At 38.3% G+C, this 8,105-nt stretch overlaps 1 protein-coding gene across 1 annotated transcript in view; it reads right to left on the bottom strand.

The window, feature by feature from the left end:
- Positions 1-2,970: 2,970 nt before the first annotated feature.
- The window catches only part of LOC118381113 (FH1/FH2 domain-containing protein 3-like), a 190,649-nt gene continuing 185,514 nt past the window's right edge, over positions 2,971-8,105 (bottom strand). Inside the window, exons 26-33 of the mRNA XM_052473174.1 lie at positions 6,239-8,105; positions 5,832-6,194; positions 5,658-5,801; positions 5,313-5,627; positions 4,944-5,240; positions 4,761-4,874; positions 4,071-4,395; positions 2,971-3,929 (exon numbers count right to left, since the gene is read on the bottom strand). The exon at positions 6,239-8,105 is cut by the window's right edge and continues 1,275 nt beyond it. The gene's annotated coding sequence lies outside the window, so the exon portion shown is untranslated. The remainder of the gene's footprint in view (positions 3,930-4,070; positions 4,396-4,760; positions 4,875-4,943; positions 5,241-5,312; positions 5,628-5,657; positions 5,802-5,831; positions 6,195-6,238) is intronic.

The following is an 8,105-nucleotide window of genomic DNA, read 5'->3' as shown; positions in this document are numbered from 1 at the left end:
CACTCTTCAAGATGGGAGTTTGGATATCAAACACAACATTTCCATTTCACACGTATCTAATACACACCTAATAATTATAATTTATTACACACACTCACATTTTACTGAACAATGTTGTTTTATTGCAGGGTGTGTATACATCGTGTTTCAGGTGAAAGGAGTAACATACATTTAAACCAAACAGTATGGTTTTAGTGTCCAGTTCACTGGTTACATGATATTTTAAATATTCCCAAATATCCCCAAGTCCATTTGAAGTAACAAGCACAGAACCAACAGAACTAACCAGAACCAACCAGAACCAACAGAATCAAACAGAACCAACAGAACCAACCAGAACCAACAGAACCAACCAGAACCAACAGAACCAACAGAACCAACCAGAACCAACCAGAACCAACAGCAAAACACACTAGTATTTGTTTGGTTCTGTCTAAAACAACCCACTGGTTGAATCAACGTTGTGTCCACATCATTTCAATAAAATGACGTCAAATCAACGTGGAATAGACGTCTGTGCCCAGTGGGAAGTGTCCGAAGTCTGCCCAGTGGGAAGTGTCCAGAGTCTGCTCAGTGGGAAGTGTCCAGAGTCTGCCCAGTGGGAAGTGTCCAGAGTCTGCCCAGTGGGAAGTGTCCAGAGTCTGCCCAGTGGGAAGTGTCCAGAGTCTGCCCAGTGGGAAGTGTCCAGAGTCTGCCCAGTGGGAAGTGTCCAGAGTCTGCCCAGTGGGAAGTGTCCAGAGTCTGCCCAGTGGGAAGTGTCCAGAGTCTGCCCAGTGGGAAGTGTCCAGAGTCTGCCCAGTGGGAAGTGTCCAGAGTCTGCCCAGTGGGAAGTGTCCAGAGTCTGCCCAGTGGGAAGTGTCCAGAGTCTGCCCAGTGGGAAGACTGAGTTACAGACTGAGTTACAGACTGAGTTACAGACTGAGTTACAGACTGAGTTACAGACTGAGATACAGACTGAGTTACAGACTGAGTTACAGACTGAGAAACAGACTGAGTTACAGACTGAGTTACAGACTGAGTTACAGACTGAGTTACAGACTGAGTTACAGACTGAGATACAGACTGAGTTACAGACTGAGTTACAGACTGAGTTACAGACTGAGTTACAGACTGAGTTACAGACTGAGTTATAGACTGAGTTACAGACTGAGTTATAGACTGAGTTACAGACTGAGTTACAGACTGAGTTACAGACTGAGTTATAGACTGAGATACAGACTGAGACTTACTAGACTGAGTTACAGACTGAGTTACAGACTGAGATACAGACTGAGTTATGAGACTGAGTTACAGACTGAGTTACAGACTGAGTTACAGACTGAGTTATAGACTGAGATACAGACTGAGAAACAGACTGAGATACAGACTGAGATACAGACTGAGAAACAGACTGAGATACAGACTGAGATACAGACTGAGTTACAGACTGAGATACAGACTGAGTTATAGACTGAGATACAGACTGAGTTATAGACTGAGTTATAGACTGAGATACAGACTGAGTTACAGACTGAGATACAGACTGAGACTACAGACTACAGACTGAGTTACAGACTGAGTTACAGACTGAGTTACAGACAGACTGAGTACAGACTGAGTTACAGACTGAGTTACAGACTGAGTTACAGACTGAGATACAGACTGAGAAACAGACTGAGTTACAGACTGAGTTACAGACTGAGATACAGACTGAGATACAGACTGAGATACAGACTGAGTTACAGACTGAGATACAGACTGAGTTACAGACTGAGTTACAGACTGAGATACAGACTGAGATACAGACTGAGATACAGACTGAGATACAGACTGAGATACAGACTGAGATACAGACTGAGTTACAGACTGAGTTACAGACTGAGTTACAGACTGAGTTACAGACTGAGTTACAGACTGAGTTACAGACTGAGATACAGACTGAGTTACAGACTGAGTTACAGACTGAGATACAGACTGAGTTACAGACTGAGATACAGACTGAGATACAGACTGAGTTACAGACTGAGTTACAGACTGAGTTACAGACTGAGTTACAGACTGAGATACAGACTGAGATACAGACTGAGTTACAGACTGAGTTACAGACTGAGATACAGACTGAGATACAGACTGAGATACAGACTGAGATACAGACTGAGTTACAGACTGAGTTACAGACTGAGTTACAGACTGAGATACAGACTGAGTTACAGACTGAGATACAGACTGAGTTACAGACTGAGATACAGACTGAGTTACAGACTGAGATACAGACTGAGATACAGACTGAGTTACAGACTGAGATACAGACTGAGTTACAGACTGAGTTACAGACTGAGATACAGACTGAGATACAGACTGAGATACAGACTGAGTTACAGACTGAGATACAGACTGAGATACAGACTGAGTTACAGACTGAGATACAGACTGAGATACAGACTGAGTTACAGACTGAGTTACAGACTGAGATACAGACTGAGAAACAGACTGAGTTACAGACTGAGTTACAGACTGAGATACAGACTGAGTTATAGACTGAGATACAGACTGAGATACAGACTGAGATACAGACTGAGATACAGACTGAGTTACAGACTGAGATACAGACTGAGTTACAGACTGAGTTACAGACTGAGATACAGACTGAGATACAGACTGAGATACAGACTGAGATACAGACTGAGATACAGACTGAGATACAGACTGAGAAACAGACTGAGATACAGACTGAGTTACAGACTGAGATACAGACTGAGATACAGACTGAGAAACAGACTGAGATACAGACTGAGTTACAGACTGAGTTACAGACTGAGAAACAGACTGAGTTACAGACTGAGATACAGACTGAGTTATAGACTGAGATACAGACTGAGTTACAGACTGAGTTATAGACTGAGATACAGATACAGACTGAGTTATAGACTGAGATACAGATACAGACTGAGTTATAGACTGAGATACAGACTGAGACTACAGACTGAGATAGATACAGACTGAGTTACAGACTGAGTTACAGACTGAGAAACAGACTGAGTTACAGACTGAGTTACAGACTGAGTTACAGACTGAGATACAGACTGAGTTACAGACTGAGTTACAGACTGAGAAACAGACTGAGAAACAGACTGAGAAACAGACTGAGAAACAGACTGAGTTACAGACTGAGTTATAGACTGAGTTACAGACTGAGATACAGACTGAGATACAGACTGAGTTACAGACTGAGATACAGACTGAGATACAGACTGAGATACAGACTGAGTTACAGACTGAGTTACAGACTGAGTAACAGACTGAGTTACAGACTGAGTTACAGACTGAGATACAGACTGAGATACAGACTGAGATACAGACTGAGTTACAGACTGAGTTACAGAAACAGACTGAGTTACAGACTGAGTTACAGACTGAGATACAGATGACAGACTGAGTTACAGACTGAGTTACAGACTGAGTTACAGACTGAGTTACAGACTGAGATACAGACTGAGTTATAGACTGAGAAACAGACTGAGTTACAGACTGAGTTACAGACTGAGTTACAGACTGAGATACAGACTGAGATACAGACTGAGTTATAGACTGAGATACAGACTGAGTTACAGACTGAGATACAGACTGAGTTACAGACTGAGATACAGACTGAGATACAGACTGAGATACAGACTGAGATACAGACTGAGATACAGACTGAGATACAGACTGAGATACAGACTGAGTTACAGACTGAGTTACAGAAACAGACTGAGTTACAGACTGAGTTACAGACTGAGTTACAGAAACAGACTGAGTTACAGACTGAGTTACAGGACGTGACACAGGAACGATGAATCCTTGGAAGGGACTGATGATAAAATACAGTTATATGGTAGTTGTCCTGTTGATGAACCATGAACCATGTAGCTGTGTCTGGGACCTGAAGACCAGATCCCAGAGGGTAACACCTAGGCACACTTATAGCAGGGTTGGGTTGGTTCTCTAGCCAGTCAATCACACTATGGTCGTTGTGGTAAAGGGTTGTGAAAATCTGCATAAATTAAACCATTACACAGTGAAGACCAGCTACAGACTGGATACAGTAACACCTAGGCACACTTATAGCAGGGTTGGGTTGGTTCTCTAGCCAGTCAATCACACTATGGTCGTTGTGGTAAAGGGTTGTGAAAATCTGCATAAATTAAACCATTACACAGTGAAGTAAAACCATTTTGTTTAAATGAAGATACAAAAAAAAGTACAACATCAATGAAGATCCTCATGAGACGACTTCTCTACTTTAAACTATAACTTCTCTACCTTAAACTATAACTTCTCTACTTTAAACTATAACTTAATAGACTTCTCTATCTTAAACTATAACTTCTCTACCTTAAACTATAACTTCTCTATCTTAAACTATAACTTCTCTATCTTAAACTATAACTTCTCTGATCTTAAACTATAACTTCTCTACCTTAAACTATAACTTAATAGACTTCTCTACAGACTGAGACCTTAAACTATAACTTCTCTATCTTAAACTATAACTTAATAGACTTCAGACTACTGAGTTACTTAAACTATAACTTCTCTATCTTAAACTATAACTTCTCTATCTTAAACTATAACTTAATAGACTTCTGAGTTTAAACTATAACTTAATAGACTTCTCTATCTTAAACTATAACTTCTCTATCTTAAACTATAACAGACTGACCTTAAACTATAACTTAATAGACTTCTACTTTAAACTATAACTTAATAGACTTCTCTATCTTAAACTATAACTTCTCTACTTTAAACTATAACTTCTCTATCTTAAACTATAACTTCTCTACCTTAAACTATAACTTCTCTATCTTAAACTATAACTTAATATACTTCTCTATCGTAAACTATAACTTCTCTATCTTAAACTATAACTTAATATACTTCTCTATCGTAAACTATAACTTCTATAACTTAATATACTTCTCTACCTTAAACTATAACTTCTCTATCTTAAACTATAACTTAATATACTTCTCTATCGTAAACTATAACTTCTCTATCTTAAACTATAACTTAATATACTTCTCTACCTTAAACTATAACTTCTCTACCTTAAACTATAACTTAATATACTTCTCTATCGTAAACTATAACTTCTCTACCTTAAACTATAACTTCTCTATCTTAAACTATAACTTCTCTACCTTAAACTATAACTTAATAGACTTCTCTACCTTAAACTATAACTTAATATACTTCTCTATCTTAAACTATAACTTCTCTATCTTAAACTATAACTTATCTATCTTAAACTATAACTTAATATACTTCTCTATCTTAAACTATAACTTCTCTACCTTAAACTATAACTTCTCTATCTTAAACTATAACTTCTCTATCTTAAACTATAACTTAATAGACTTCTCTACCTTAAACTATAACTTCTCTATCTTAAACTATAACTTCTCTATCTTAAACTATAACTTAATAGACTTCTCTATCTTAAACTATAACTTAATAGACTTCTCTACCTTAAACTATAACTTAATAGACTTCTCTACCTTAAACTATAACTTCTCTATCTTAAACTATAACTTAATAGACTTCTCTATCTTAAACTATAACTTAATAGACTTCTCTATCTTAAACTATAACTTAATAGACTTCTCTATCTTAAACTATAACTTAATAGACTTCTCAACCTTAAACTATAACTTCTCTATCTTAAACTATAACTTCTCTACCTTAAACTATAACTTAATAGACTTCTCTACCTTAAACTATAACTTCTCTACCTTAAACTATAACTTCTCTATCTTAAACTATAACTTAATAGACTTCTCTACCTTAAACGATAACTTAATATACTTCTCTACCTTAAACTATAACTTAATATACTTCTCTATCTTAAACTATAACTTCTCTACCTTAAACTATAACTTCTCTATCTTAAACTATAACTTCTCTATCTTAAACTATAACTTCTCTACCTTAAACTATAACTTAATAGACTTCTCTACCTTAAACTATAACTTCTCTACCTTAAACTATAACTTCTCTATCTTAAACTATAACTTCTCTACCTTAAACTATAACGTCTCTACCTTAAACTATAACTTAATATACTTCTCTATCTTAAACTATAACTTCTCTACCTTAAACTATAACTTCTCTATCTTAAACTATAACTTCTCTATCTTAAACTATAACTTCTCTATCTTAAACTATAACTTCTCTACCTCTTAAACTATAACTTCTCTACCTTAAACTATAACTTCTCTACCTTAAACTATAACTTAATAGGAAATAATGTGACACAGTGACATAGATACTTCAGATGGGAGTGACGTGGCTAGTCCTGTCCGTACTGTAATATGGCCAGGAGTTTTCCTGTCAATGGAACGGGTAAAACTCTGAGGCAAAGGTATGAACAGAGGCAGAATGAGGACGAGAAAGATTTCAGAAAAAAAGGCAGGTACTGTAGGCTACCTGTAAAACAAATGGTACACACCAAACCCACAGCCTGCAACTAAGGAGAAATATACAAACAAAAATGTCAGATCTGACACATACAGGGCATTCGGAAAGTATTCAGACCCCTTGACTTTTTCCACATTTTGTTACGTTACCTTATTCTAAAATATATATTTTTTTCTTCTCATCAATCTACACACAATACAACCATAATGACATCACAATACCCCATAATGACATCACAATACCCCATAATGACATCACAATACCCCATAATGTCAAAGCAAAAACAGGTTTTTCAAAATTGTTTAAAATGTATTAAAAAAAAACAACAACTAAAATATCTAATTTACGTAAGTGTTAAAACCCTTTACTGAGTACTTTGTTGAAACACCTTTGGCAGCGATTACAGTCTTCTTGGGTATGACGCTACAAGCTTGGCAGAACTGTATTTGGGGAGTTTCTCCCATTCTTCGCTGCAGATCCTCTCAAGCCCTGTCAGGTTGAATGGGGAGCGTCACTGCACAGCTTAAGGACATTCAGAGACTTGTCCCGAAGCCACTCCTACGTTGTCTTGGCTGTGTGCTTAGGGCAGTGGTCCTGCCGGAAAGGGAACCTTCGCCCCCAGTCTGAGGTCCTGAGCAATCTGTAGCAGGTTTTCATCAATGATCTCTCTGTACTTTGCTCCGTTCATCTTTCCCTCGATCCTGACTAGTCTCCCAGTCCCTGCCGCTGAAAAACATCCCCACAGCATGATTCTGCCACCACCATGCTTCACCGTAGGGATGGTGCCAGGTTCCCTCCAGACGTGACGCTTTGCTTTCAGACCAGAGAATCTTGTTTCTCATGATCTGAGAGTCCTTTAGGTGCCTTTTAGAAACTCCAAGCAGGCTGTCATGTGCCTTTTACTGACGAGTGGATTCTGTCTGGCCACTCTACCATAAAGGCCTGATTGGTGGAGTACTGCAGAGATGGTTGTCCTTCTGGAAGGTTCTCCCATCTCCACAGAGGAGCTCTGGAGCTTTGTCAGAGTGACCATCAGGTTCTTGGTCACCTCCCTGACCAAGACCCTTCTCCCCCAATTGCTCAGTTTGGCCGGGCGGCCAGCTCTAGGAAGAGTATTGGTGGTTCCAAACTTCTTCCATTTAAGAATGATGGAGGCCACTGTGTTCTTGGGGACCTTCAATGCTGGAGAAATGTTTTGGTACCCTTCCCCAGATCTGTGCCTCGACACAATTCTGTCTCAGAGCTCTACGGACAATTCCTTCAACCTCATGGCTTGGTTTTTGCTCTGAAGTGTACTGTCAACTGTGGGACCTTTATTAGACAGACTTTCCACATCATGTCCAATCAAATTGTAGAAACATCTCAAGGATGATCAATGTTAACAGGATGCACCTGAACTCAATTTCAAATCTCATAACAAAGGGTCTGAATACTTATGTAAATAAGGTATTTCTGTTTTTGAATTTTTAGTACATTTACATTTAGAATGCGTCTAATAGAATGCGTCTAATAGAATGCGTCTATTAGAATGCGTCTAATAGATTGCGCCTAGTAGAATGCGTCTAATAGAATGCGTCTAATAGAATGCGTCTAATAGAATGCGTCTAATAGAATGCGTCTAATAGAATGCATCTAGTAGAATGCGTCTAATAGAATGCGTCTAATAGAAT

Source organism: Oncorhynchus keta, chromosome 20, assembly GCF_023373465.1.
Source record: "Oncorhynchus keta strain PuntledgeMale-10-30-2019 chromosome 20, Oket_V2, whole genome shotgun sequence".
Taxonomy (NCBI): Eukaryota; Metazoa; Chordata; class Actinopteri; order Salmoniformes; family Salmonidae; genus Oncorhynchus; species Oncorhynchus keta.
The sequence above is the reverse complement of the archived record's forward strand: the minus strand, read 5'-3'. Positions and strand labels throughout refer to the sequence as shown.